Source organism: Botrytis sinoallii, assembly GCF_014898435.1.
Source record: "Botrytis sinoallii strain Bc 23 chromosome Unknown BSIN_023, whole genome shotgun sequence".
In the NCBI taxonomy this organism is placed as follows: Eukaryota; Fungi; Ascomycota; class Leotiomycetes; order Helotiales; family Sclerotiniaceae; genus Botrytis; species Botrytis sinoallii.
The window spans coordinates 682,253-695,289 of NW_024066050.1; positions in this window are offsets into that span (position 1 = coordinate 682,253).

Below are 13,037 nucleotides of genomic sequence, written 5' to 3' on the forward strand. Positions count from 1 at the left end.
GGACTAGAGATCGCCTTAGAAACTAGTACGGTTATTGAAGATGACTTCAATGCTAAGTATGATCTATGGGAACCCGGAGTAATAATTACCAACTAAGATAATATATTTGTATAATGAACTGTTAAACAGGAAATGGAGTATATCGGGACTCCTGGTATCCCTATGTATACAAAGGGATATATTCTGGATCTAACCTTTTTCAATCTAACTACCGCTACAACAATAATCGATGACAATCTGTACAGTAGCTTTAATTATATCATTCAAATTATTACCATCTCGGATAGAGGAACCTCTGAATACAAGCAAGCGTATATCCGGATATACAATTCAGATTTACCCTGCCTAACAAGTATAATAACCAACCACTTAATAAACCTCCAAAACCCAAACCTCTGATCTATCTATAATATTGATAGACTGATCACCAGACTTACAAGTATACTAAGTACCTCTATAATAGCTGTGGGGTAGAAAGGCTGTAAACCCTATCGATTATTCTTATAGTAGACCGATGAGTGTAAGGAGGTATACCAAATATATATACAAGCTAGAAAAACTAGAATTATTAATAGAATAACAATTGCCTAACAGGATCTACAAAGAGTCATATAAATATCGAAACAAGCCTATTAAATTAAGTACTTAAATAATATACAAAATAATTAGAAACTATATAAAGTTATAAATTGGTACAAACTAATTTCAGAAGTAGGCCTTAAGGCCTCTCCTTTAGTAATTGAAGGTTAGAAAATTATTAATATTAAAAAAAAAGCTGAAGTACTTTTTATAATAATATTTAATTATTTTAAAGTATTGAATGATCTATAGTATAATCCTTTATAGAAATAGAACTATTAAACAATTTTATTATAAAAAAGAATAATTATTATGGAAAAAATGAAAAAACATGTAATAGAAATCAGAAGTATATTACCCGGAGTCAATCGGGTAACCGTTTGTTTTCTCAAGGCATACTGGCTTAGTACGAAGAGTGTAATATATAAGATTTTCGCAGTCTACCTTAGGCTCAGCTATTATTCTAACGAGTGGAAACTTGCTGAAATAATTATACTGCCTAAGGTTGGTAAGAAGAATAAAATATTCCCGAAATTATAGAGACTGATTATATTGATATCGTATATTGAAAAAGGATTAGAAAGATATATTGCTAGTCAAATTATATGGATAGCTATAAGATATAATGTTATTAGCTTTAGTATTACAAAGTATTATCAAAAAGAGTTAATATTAATCTTATAACTATCTTTATTTATAATGCTAAACATACTTTAGTAGCTAGTAAAATGATTATACTAGTAATAATAGATATATAAGGTGTTTATAATATATTTTTTAAAAAACGGCTTTTATAATATATAAAGAAGTAGAATTAGTTTATAGCATTCTTACAACTCGTTAATTTATTTCTAACTGAAAGATATATATATATAAGATTTAAAAGAATCACAATACAGGATTTCCCGATTATATACAGTACTCTTTAGGGATTACCATTCTCTTTTATCCTATACACCCTCTATTTTATTGAGCTTTTCAATCAAGATAGAATATAGTATTTCAGATATATTAATAATATAGCTATATACTACACATCTAAGGATCTATTCATAAATATATGTATACTTCGCTAAACCATTCAATGTATTCTATAATAAAAAAATCAGAATAAGATCTTTTTCATTTTAAAAAAGTTTGAGTTATTTTATATATCAAGAAAATATAAAATTGCAAATTTGACTATAAAGATAAATCGGAATCTAGTTATTATGCCAACCCCTTTAGGGCTTATTAATAGAGTATAACTAATCTTATGCTAACTTAGCGTTTTTTTTGATTAGTACCTAATATTCTTATAGTATATCAAAATATGTATTGCAAAAGCTATATGTGTTATATTCTATATCTGATTAATAGTTTATATAGTCTATAAACTATCTGCAGCCTGCTTGCGAAAAGCGATTATTATCTGTATATTCCTTATCACTCTCTTCAGCTTCAAAATATAATTCGATGGGCTATATAAACAATGCCTAAATGCAGGCTATATTTCAATTGGTATTAGGATTAAGAAACACATCGACCTAGTCAGCAAGACAATTTATAATATGGTATAGGGAGCTTTACCTATCTATAAGACAATTCTGATAACTATATTCCTTATAAAAGCTAATCTCCCAGTTGGAATTGTTGTACTAAAGTAAGCTAAACTGAGATTCGCGTTTCGACTTCAAATAATGAATACACAATATCTATTTGTAAATCGATTAAAATTGTATATCAGGAAAAGAGAATGAGATACAGATACTCTGAAAGATTCCAATATAAAACTGTAAAGAATAGAATAGACAATCTTTACCACCAAGTATCCCAGACTTTTATAGTCTCATTTCTCTCCCGAATACTATACTAATCCAATAAATAATATAAATAAAGAGAATATTACAAAAGTATTCAAGGAATAATAGAACTTAATCCCTTAAGAAGATTATTCTGTATTTTCAGATGGGTTTGAATAATATAACAAACACGGTTATCATGTAAAGTACGGCTTTGTAATTTATTATGACAAGCAATAGATTGATACCGGCTATAGCTATATACACGAACAGTCGCATATTTTTGATATTGAGGCGATTAGCATGTAGCAGAGACTAGAATGCCTCCTGAGTATTATTAATCGCTCTTACTAGAAACGAATATAGTTATATATTAATAACACCTCAGTAATCTGGGGAATACAAGGAAGTGCTACTGTCTTCTTTCAATAGGTATATTATAAATACTATTAAGTAATATAATATTACAATATTGTAATCAAATAGTCCCCTGGGTATACTGAGATTAAGGGTAACGAGGCAGTTAATTGCTTTGCTGATCAGAATACAGCTGGATCGCTTGACCCTAGCCTATCCTGCCTTCCTACAATCAGCAGTTCCTGCTTTATCCTACATACCAAATATTAACGCTCCAAAAATAAATAATAAAAGGAAAAAAGGGGTCTGATCTCCAAAACGTACAATACATGGAAACTGGTATATAATACCTCGGAACCGGAAAACCTCAAGCTTTCTTGCAGGATACTACACAGACTCATAGCAATATAGACTGGATATAATAACTTTACAGTTTATTATATCAGATTCAATTATAAAAATAGTATAAATACTTATATATATAAGATTAAGAAAAGCTCATTATATTTCTTTTAATGTTCAATCAATAATCGAATATGCAGTGATTGGCCACTTATATTAAATCGATTTTAATTCGAATAAAACACAATAATATATATCAACCGCATTCTATAAATACAATATAGCTTTACTAACCTTCTCACTAGATCCAGATTCTATATTAGAATATGCTCAAACTACACAAAACTATACGAATTCCAATCTACTCCAATATCCCGAGAATAAGCTCTTCATCCCAATCAATCTAAAACCTACATCGAACAGCTATAAGTACTTCAAGCACTCTCCCGATTGATAACAATCGATTTAATCATCCGTTAACATTTAGATAGTATACAAAATAAGGCTTTCTGAAACAGGATCACAAACCCTTAGACAAAACAGCTGCAGGATTGCTATAAGCAGTATTAAGTAGGGGAATACTAGAGGTAACAAGCTCCTGATTAGCTAACATTACACTATTATGAGCGGCTGGAATGCTAGTGGCCTGTAGGCCCGCTCCTTAGTACATCTAGAATATCTCTTGGGAGATCAGATAATAGATGTTAATCACTATAAATAAATAAATAAATAAATATAGAGTTTCACAGTTATAAGAGTTTATAAGAGAACTTGTATAGTATATAAAATTGTCTGAGATAGATTTGCTTTTATTACATTTATATATTATATAAAAGAAAAAAAACACGAAAAAACCAAGGAAAGATTTTCTTGAAAAAATTTATTAATCTTAACTATATTCGAAGCAGAATATTATTCTCTATTTTCTTCCGAAATTGCTGAATTAATATTTACTCGAACTGAGGAAATATTGTTATTAGTGTTAGAAAAAGAGATTTAGTATATATGAAGGACTGTTATAAAAGAATTCAATTCTATCTTAGAATCTAAAACTAAAGAAGGAAGAAAAGAATAAGAAGAGAATTGTAAGGGCTCCGGACTATATATATCAATGAGTTACGTGCTAGGCTAAAATCCTAGAAGCTAAGTGATTGAGAAAGGAATCTGAAAGGGACTGAATTGTTATATTACCCTCCTATCTGAAAAAAGCTTACCCTCGAGTACTTATCCATTTCCTTATCTCCAATAACATCATCATATTCATTATTATCATCTTTATAGTGTTTCAGCTATTAAGATAATACTTTAAGCGGGCCGGTAACAAAAAGACCATTGTTCTCTGTAAGGAGTGGCTGGTTTAATGGTAAAGTGATTCGTGCCCACTTTCCATTATTCATTTCGAACGATGTGCTTGATGAAATCTCTTTATATATATAAGCCGATCCCTATTTTATTGAATTTGTAGAATGGGATTTGTGGATTTACAAGCTATATTACTGGTTACGATTGTATGAAGGAAGTTGTAATCCCTTTTCTCTCCTCTAGCTTCGACAGGAGGAGCTCTATTTTATCATTGTTATGTCTCCCTATTTCGTCTAAGTAATTCCAACCATATTCGAGCGGTCACAACATACCTCTTTTTTTCTTGGGATCTCGATACCCGATCGCCCGCTTCTAACAGCCACTGATCACTTTGTTCCTAAATAAGGCTTCATATAATCGATCGCTTTCGCTTTTAGTGATTGCCAGATCGCCTCGCCTCTAATAAGCCTCGATAACCCCGGTCGTCTCTGCTTACAGCGGTTGCCAGCGATCCCCGAACTCCATTTTACTCTCTCTCTGAAAGTAACTCTCCAAAAAAAAAACCCCGCCCTTACCAGCCCTAAACCCTGCCTTGTACGAGGTTCCAAACAATTCCTGGACTATTTAGTATAAAATGAGTTGGACAGTATTGAACTTGCAAGCGGGAATGAAGCAGCAAGAGTGTATGTAATGCGGCTGCTTGCTTATCATCAGTATCACAACTGTAGAAAAACAGAATGCTTGGCTATACTGGCAATTATATGTAAATAGAATTGGTAGTATAGTCCATCCCTAGTATCCCCTAGGAGATCGTGGTAGGCCTTCAGCCTACCCCCTGGATGTAAAGTAATAAATAAATAAATAAATAAATTTAAGCGGGCCGGGAAGGTTTTGATTAGTTAAATAATATTCTTTGAGTTTGTAAAGAGAGTATTTGAAGTTATTAGTAATATATCAAATAAGATTAATATTGTAATTACACTATTATACTTGATAGTAAATATTATTACAAATATTCTTCGAAGCTATGATTTATTCGATTTCCTATTCTTCTTCACCAATAATATTGATTGAAGAATCAGGATTGTTTATTTAATCAGAAAAAAAATTATTCACAGTTTTTCATAGCTTTTTAGCTGGGAATGTATCAAAAATTTTCATTATATCTAATAATACTAACTTAAAGAAATACCCTACCTTTTCGATAATAAGGAACTTACCGTTTATTAGAAAATCTAGCTTTTTGAAGGGCGTGTCACGGGGTGACACTAAGCCCTTTCTGTCCTGTCCTGTCCTGCTATATATGTGAGAGTAAGGTAGAACTTCCAGTTCTACCTCCTAGTCTTTTGGGCGTTTAGCTCAGCGGTAAAGCTTCTGAATACTCCCAGAAGTGATCCCGTGACATTAGAACGAAGATCTTGTAATACAGTATTAACTAATATAATTGATCTTTCCTCTTCAAAGCATTGATTGATTAATTTATTAATTTTGTAGAAAGAGTTAATAAATAATTTATTATTTTATTAGTATATATAGATCAAATAGAATGTAAAGCTTATAATAAAAGCAATTCGATTAAACACTTTGGAATTATTTGAGGAATATAAAATGGAAAAGTATTTTTTACAAGATATAGATATAAATAAATTATCCTTTAAGATTTTGTATAATAGATTCTTTAGAATTTCGTTTATTTGCTTAATATTTTTGGTTATTGATTTTTTAAAAGTATTACCAATAATAATTAAAGTCAAGAATATCTTCTTTAAAATCTTTTTGAAATTCTTTTTTAAAGATTTCAAGACTTTAAAGCTTTTTTGAGGAGGAACTTTTAATGTTTGAATATTAAAGGATATATTGGATTTTATTGAATTATTTGAAAAGGTGATTTCATAATTAGAATTAACTTGTAAAATTAGGTTTGAAGAATAATATATATTATTAAGAATAGAGGATTTTCGTCTTCTCCAATATTGATTTAACTTTCGATCTCTTCATTTAGTATTTAATTATATTACTAAATCTAGAGACTTAGACTTGAAGTCTTTTCAAAAGAGAATACAATTAAAAGCGAAAAAAAGAATTAAAGGATAAGAATAGGGCTAAAGCAGTTTCTACTTCTTATAATCAAGAAGGAGGGAATACTCAGCTAGTTATTGTTGTTCTAAAATAATATTATTGTTCTAAAGAGTAGTAATCAGAAAAGGAGTATATAATTGAATACGTTTATTAATCGTAAGTATAAAACAAATATAATAGATAATTTGTTTACCTGTAGTGCTATTATATCCTTTAACAAGTATTGGAGCGAATAGTTTAGTAATAAAGATAGTAAATACCGAGGAGATTTATGTAGAAAGGCTTCGTTAATAAATATATAGTTATTAGCTTCAAAATTAATAAGAGCTTGAACTTAAAAAGCAGTTCCTTATTTCAAAATCGTATAAGGAATAGTTATATGAGGATCTTCTATTAGCTTTTGTAGATCAAGATATTTCATATCTTTTAGATACTCTAAAAGGGAGATTTTTCCTAGAGTTCGTTTTTTGGGGGCTTTGTATTTATTATTTTTTCTTTCTGAACGAAATCCACTAAATGTTAGGTATCGGAAAGGTTATTGGTAAATTCGCCAAAAAGTTCATCAGTGCTGATAATCTCTTGAATTCGGGAATCGGATTGAGCTGGACCATTAGATTTCCAAGATTGGGAATTATAATAAGGATTATTCGAGATGGAAACTGTATTGGATTGGTGATTTGATGGTAAGCAGGGTGGAACAATATTCACAGAATGTTGTGGGATCTCTTAACTAGTCTTAGGCGTAGGGCGTAATTGTTGTAAAGCAGTCGTACAGTTGCTAGCAGGGTTCGATCGGGTGGTCGACGCAATTGTATATTCCCTAGCTTTAATAGATTGGTAATTTATATTATGAATTTGAAGGAGAGCTGTATAATCATTAACATTTCGAAAACTAGCGAACTCTGTAATACAAATATATACTAAGCTAATATTAATTCGATTTCAAAGGCTATTGAAAAAATAAAGCTATCTTGAATTCCGATAGTATTAGCTAATTATTGAAATTTCTGATAGAATTCCCAAAATGGCTGATTTGCGCCTTATCTCAATATTTCGTATTAATCTAATACCATTTATTACTTAACCGAATTAATAATAACTTATACAGCGGTTTCAATTAATCCTTGTGTATTATATTTAGGAAATAAATCAAAAAATAGGGATAACAAGTGATTATAAGCTATACCTTCAATATTAACAACAATATAAATTCTACATTGCCTTTTACTAATAAAAGTATATATATATTATTTCAGATTATATTCAATTAAATATTTTTATAATTTAAGCTTTAAGGATTTATTTGTCACGGCGCCAACTATATGATCTGTAGTTGCCTTTGTGCCTCAGGTACAGAATATTAGCACGCCCTATTTCCTATAAATAGGGCTTCATTTTTTCATAGCTTTTCTATCTTTATGGTACAATATAAGTCTTTATCTATATTATAATAATTTGTATCATCATTAAATAAGCTATCATAATTTTATTTCTTATTTTATTTTCAAAGCCTTATTGATATCTTATCCTAATCACACCAATCACACCCACTATTGATCTATTATACACTTTGTTATTGATATTTTGAATCTCAAAAAGCGCTAAAAATAAGTGAATAAGTATTTACATTAAAAGCGTTTACATCTAATCTATCTCTGCAATTCTTTTTCTTGAATTATATTCTCAATTCCACTGAAACCGATATCTCTCTTTTTATAGATCTATTTAATAACTCAAATACTATACACTTTGCTATCACTCAAGCTATATTTGAATCGATTAAATCAATCGCAGACTTATTACAAGTCCAAACTGCTGTTACTCAGGCTCAAGCTATTGATGCTCAATTAAAGATTATCGAATTGAAAGATATAATTGAGATATTGAAGATTATTGTTTATAATAATTTGCAAGCTTTATTTTGTTGTAAATATCTCACTGTTTTTGAAAAGTTTAATAATAATAAGTAAGATATTATAAAGCATTAAGATTAGTATATGACTTTTTGTAATACAGTCAATCACTGTTTAACTGCGGATTACAAAAATAAATCAGAGTTTCAGAAAATCACATTTCTTGTTAGTTTACTTTCTGATTCTGCTTATACAAATAATCAAATATATTTTAATATAATTATAGATAATATATATAATTCCGATCTTTGGCCTTCTAGATAATACACTATAACAAATATCTAGTGTGAATTAAATAAGTAATATCAAATTCTAGATCTTTTATGTAAAGCTTCTATAGATTATAATAAATATAAAATAAAAAAACCCCATTTAATAACTTTATTATCAAATTCAAGCAGCTCGCTATCAAATATAAAAAGACTGCTAAACAACAAATCATTAATCTTAAATTCAAAATCTCATAAAAACTAATCAATACTTTAATTGTCACGGGTTCAATACGTAGTTATGTGGATGCCTTAGGCATCCGCCCTCCATATAGTCGGCGCCTCTCCACCTTCTTCTTTACTCCTTATAGAATATTATACATCTTACCTAATATCTATCTCTTGTGCCGTAATAGTATATTTTACCTTATAAAAGAGTCTTGTTACAATAGAGCAATCCGATTCTGAAAAGAAATTCTTTATTTCTGTTTTTATCTATTTAAAGCAGGTTTTTCTATAGTTTTCACAATCTTTTATACCTTTTATACCTATTCGTTTTTGCCTTTATCTTTATTTTTATCTTTATCTTCATCCTTATCTTCATTTTTGTTTCATCCTCTTTTCCCACTATAACTGATACACTAAGTACTTCAAGCACTAATTTACCACTACCTATTTTGTCTAAAACACTTAAAGCTAAAATCAATAATGCTTTTAATTAATAACAATAAATTGCAGAAAAGCTATTTAACCTTCAGAATTATAAACTTTATAGCCCCCTTCCTTTATTGACATTAATACAAAATTAATAAGATTATCTTAATCATCTGTGTAATATTATTAATCGTATACTCGATTCACTCTTTATCACTCAATAAGTATTTGAACAAGATTTGACTACAAAGTATCTCCTCAAGATTGTTGTAAATAATCAATTAAACATTCAATTTCAATTAAATCAATTATTACAATCTCAACTTATACAAAACCTATTAGGCGCTTTTGCTCAAGATAAGACTAACTAACAATAAACTTCGAAGAACTCTGAGCTTCTTTGAAAGAAGAAGATAGAATTGATATTTTGATAAAAGGAATATATTGCTTAAAAGCAAAACTTACAAATCTACTGAATAATCGATCTGATTGTTTTCAATATAAAAAGAAAGAAGCTTTTATATTTAGCCTCTTTTATTGATGGCTATATATATCAAGAGAGATTAATTGATATAAATAATATTATTAATGGAATCTCAATCCATATTATTAGCGACTCCTTTCTCAGTAAGCTTAATAGGCTTTATATCTTAATTAATATGATATATAAAGCCTCAATCCGATTTGATAAACTCAAGATGATCGATAAGATATCTTTTTCGGCTTTTTATATTCAACTAGAACATTTCGATATAATATATCGCAAGTAATTATACAAAATGATTGTAGCAATAAAAACGAAAGTCTTTTATAATCTTCAATAACTATTTATACAAGATTCTAATCCTTATTCTCTTATTGATATTAATAATTGGAAGCAGAAGTTTAAAGTTTGGAATCAGAATCTATAGGAAAATGAATACCTTTTGAAATCAAAAATGAACTCGAGCTTTATATAATTCTATACATCCCCAACCAATATATTGTTCGCTATACCAGCATTATCTGATCCTATAGATCTCGATACTTTCAAAACACAAGATCAATAATGAGAAGAGAAACATCGACTTGATCTCTACTATTATTGCAAGAAATCTGATCATTCAGTATAGGACTGTAATGCCAAGAAATAAGCAGATACATAACAAGCAATTAGAGGAGGCCTCGGATTTATAGATTCCCAAAGAGGTTTCGGTGGCCGTGGCTTGTATCGAGGTGCTCCCGCTGGTTGAGGCAATCAATACTCTAATCAATATCCTAACAATCAGGGTGGATCTTATAATCGAAATGATTTCCAGGAATACAGTTCTCGGAATAGTTATAGTACAACAATAATACCCATACTACATTCTATCCTAAACAACAATTGAATATATTTTAGGGATTTGTTGAAATCGAATCTTTAGCACCTTTAGAAAGTATATCTAATATTTTTATTCTACAATACATCAATATCTCCAATCAATAATTATATAGGAAAAGCCCAACCTCCATACTGAATCGCTTATGGAGATTGTCAAGGGATACTGAATAGATAAAATAAACTATAGTTAGTAAAGAGCCGTTGTAGCTTAACATTATAGATAGCAAATCTCTATTTGTTAAAACTATTATATTCCCAGTATATGAATCTTCTTTTGATATAACTAGCCTAATTAATAGCGAATACTTCGAAAAAGTATTCGCAAATTGTTTTTTTGTTATTAATTATAAGATATACACTCAAACTTTATTCTATTAAAAAAAACTTTGCTTAGTAAATAGCAAAGTTGCAGATATCATTACTAAATATTTGACAAAAAGACCATTGTCCTCCGCAAGGAGCCTGGCTGGTTCAGTGGTAGAGTGATCGGGTCACTCTCCTACTGTTCTACGACTTATGGCTATAGCGATCTGATCCACATGGATCCACCCTATATGCCGCCTCATAGGCCACCTTAGTGTGGACCTCCTGACACAGCTCCACTGAGCTCCGACAATCTACCGCTAACCCTAATAGAGCTTTTCTATTATGGGCCGCAAAAGCGATCGATCGAATGCTGAGGGGGAACTGATCCCCCTCCAGCCGCCACCACTGCGCCTATGCGCCATTCCGCTACTCAGCGGAACCATCGTTCCGGCTGCTCCTCTCGAGCGGCCCAATAGCCGAATCCTCCGCTCCTCTGGAGCACCATCACACACACACCCGCTTCTTTGAAGCGGCACACCTGTACACACCGCTCCTGTCCATAAAACATGGTTCTATGACAGAAGTAATTATACAATCAGAGCGCTCCTCTCCATGAGCAGAAGGAAGCGCTAGGAATATGGGGCCAATCAAAAAACGGCCCTATTTGCGATCATTACACTGGCTTGTTTAGGATATATAGAAGGAACTGGGTTTACCCTGTGAGGTTTTACTAGCGTGCGCATCAGCGCCTTTCTGTATTTGTAACTCTAGATCTAGCCACGTCTTTCATACCCCTCGGGAGGTCCTCTACAAGACGTTAATCACTATAAATAAATAAATAAATTACTAAATATTTTATTATGAATATAGTTATAAAACTATATTATAAAACCTAACTATTCTTTATTACCAAATTATCTTCCATACATCTGTTATCTTTAGCTTGCTATGGCTTCAATATTATAATCTGTATATAGACTAATCGAATATGACTCTCTCCTTTATATTATTCTATTATATCATGTAATATTGCCCTTAAGATATACTATATACTATTCGGGCACCAACAATCCATTTATTATGATTGACTATAGATCTATTAGTAGTTCGGGAATAGTCTTAAATAGAAAGAGTTTTAAACACATTATTACTAATTAAGGAATTTCTTGAGAAAGCTTATTAATCATTATATATAAAAGATTGATTCGAGGAAAACAAGGGATACGAGTTTATTATTAGCAAAAACGAATTAGATATTGAAATAATATTTACACCAGATATAAATCATTATCGCATAAGAACTTGTAACAAAGATCCTTATATACAAGCTTAGATGATAGGCAATCTCCTGAATACACATATAGTTCCAATAGAAAAAATGGCCAGTCAATGCAGATAACAAATCAATTCAAAATGTAATCATTTATTACTACTTTTAGTATCAATATCAAAAGTACAGTTACCTTTATTAAGTTTAAATATAAAGGATATTTATTGACTACAGACCTCAAGTTTTATTTCTTTTTATTAACAAGATAATGTTTATATAATAAGGGTTACTTAAAACAAACTTGATTAGACAGTAGAATATCGGACTACAAACAATAGAGAATCTCTCAATACAATCACTTTACTATAAACAGTTTATCTCAATAAAAAAGAATATAGGGATATTCTGTTTGATGAAGGGGATCTGGCTAAAACTCTATCTCAATTATTATTATACTTATATGATTTTGTTTATGATTGTTATAAACCGGCTCACTTGTACAAAATCTCAGAAACAGATATCTCTAAGTTTCTAATTGGAAAATCTGAATTCAATAATATAAAGATTCAATAAAAGCTTTCTCTCTAATTATAAGACAAGTTACCCGTATTCCTTCCATATCATGCGGACACTCTTCCACTATATCGAGTATAAAATTATAAGATTAAGCTGATATCTGGAAAAAAGCTATTATACTTTAAGAACTGTTTATTATTACTATTAGAGCTCGAAGTTATATATAAATAGATTGATAACAATTTTAATAAAGGCTTTATCCAGGAATCAAGATTATATAATACTATATTCTTGCTTTTAACTGTTAAACTAGATGGTAGTATATATATATATTAAGATTATTGAGGATTAAATAATATTACAATA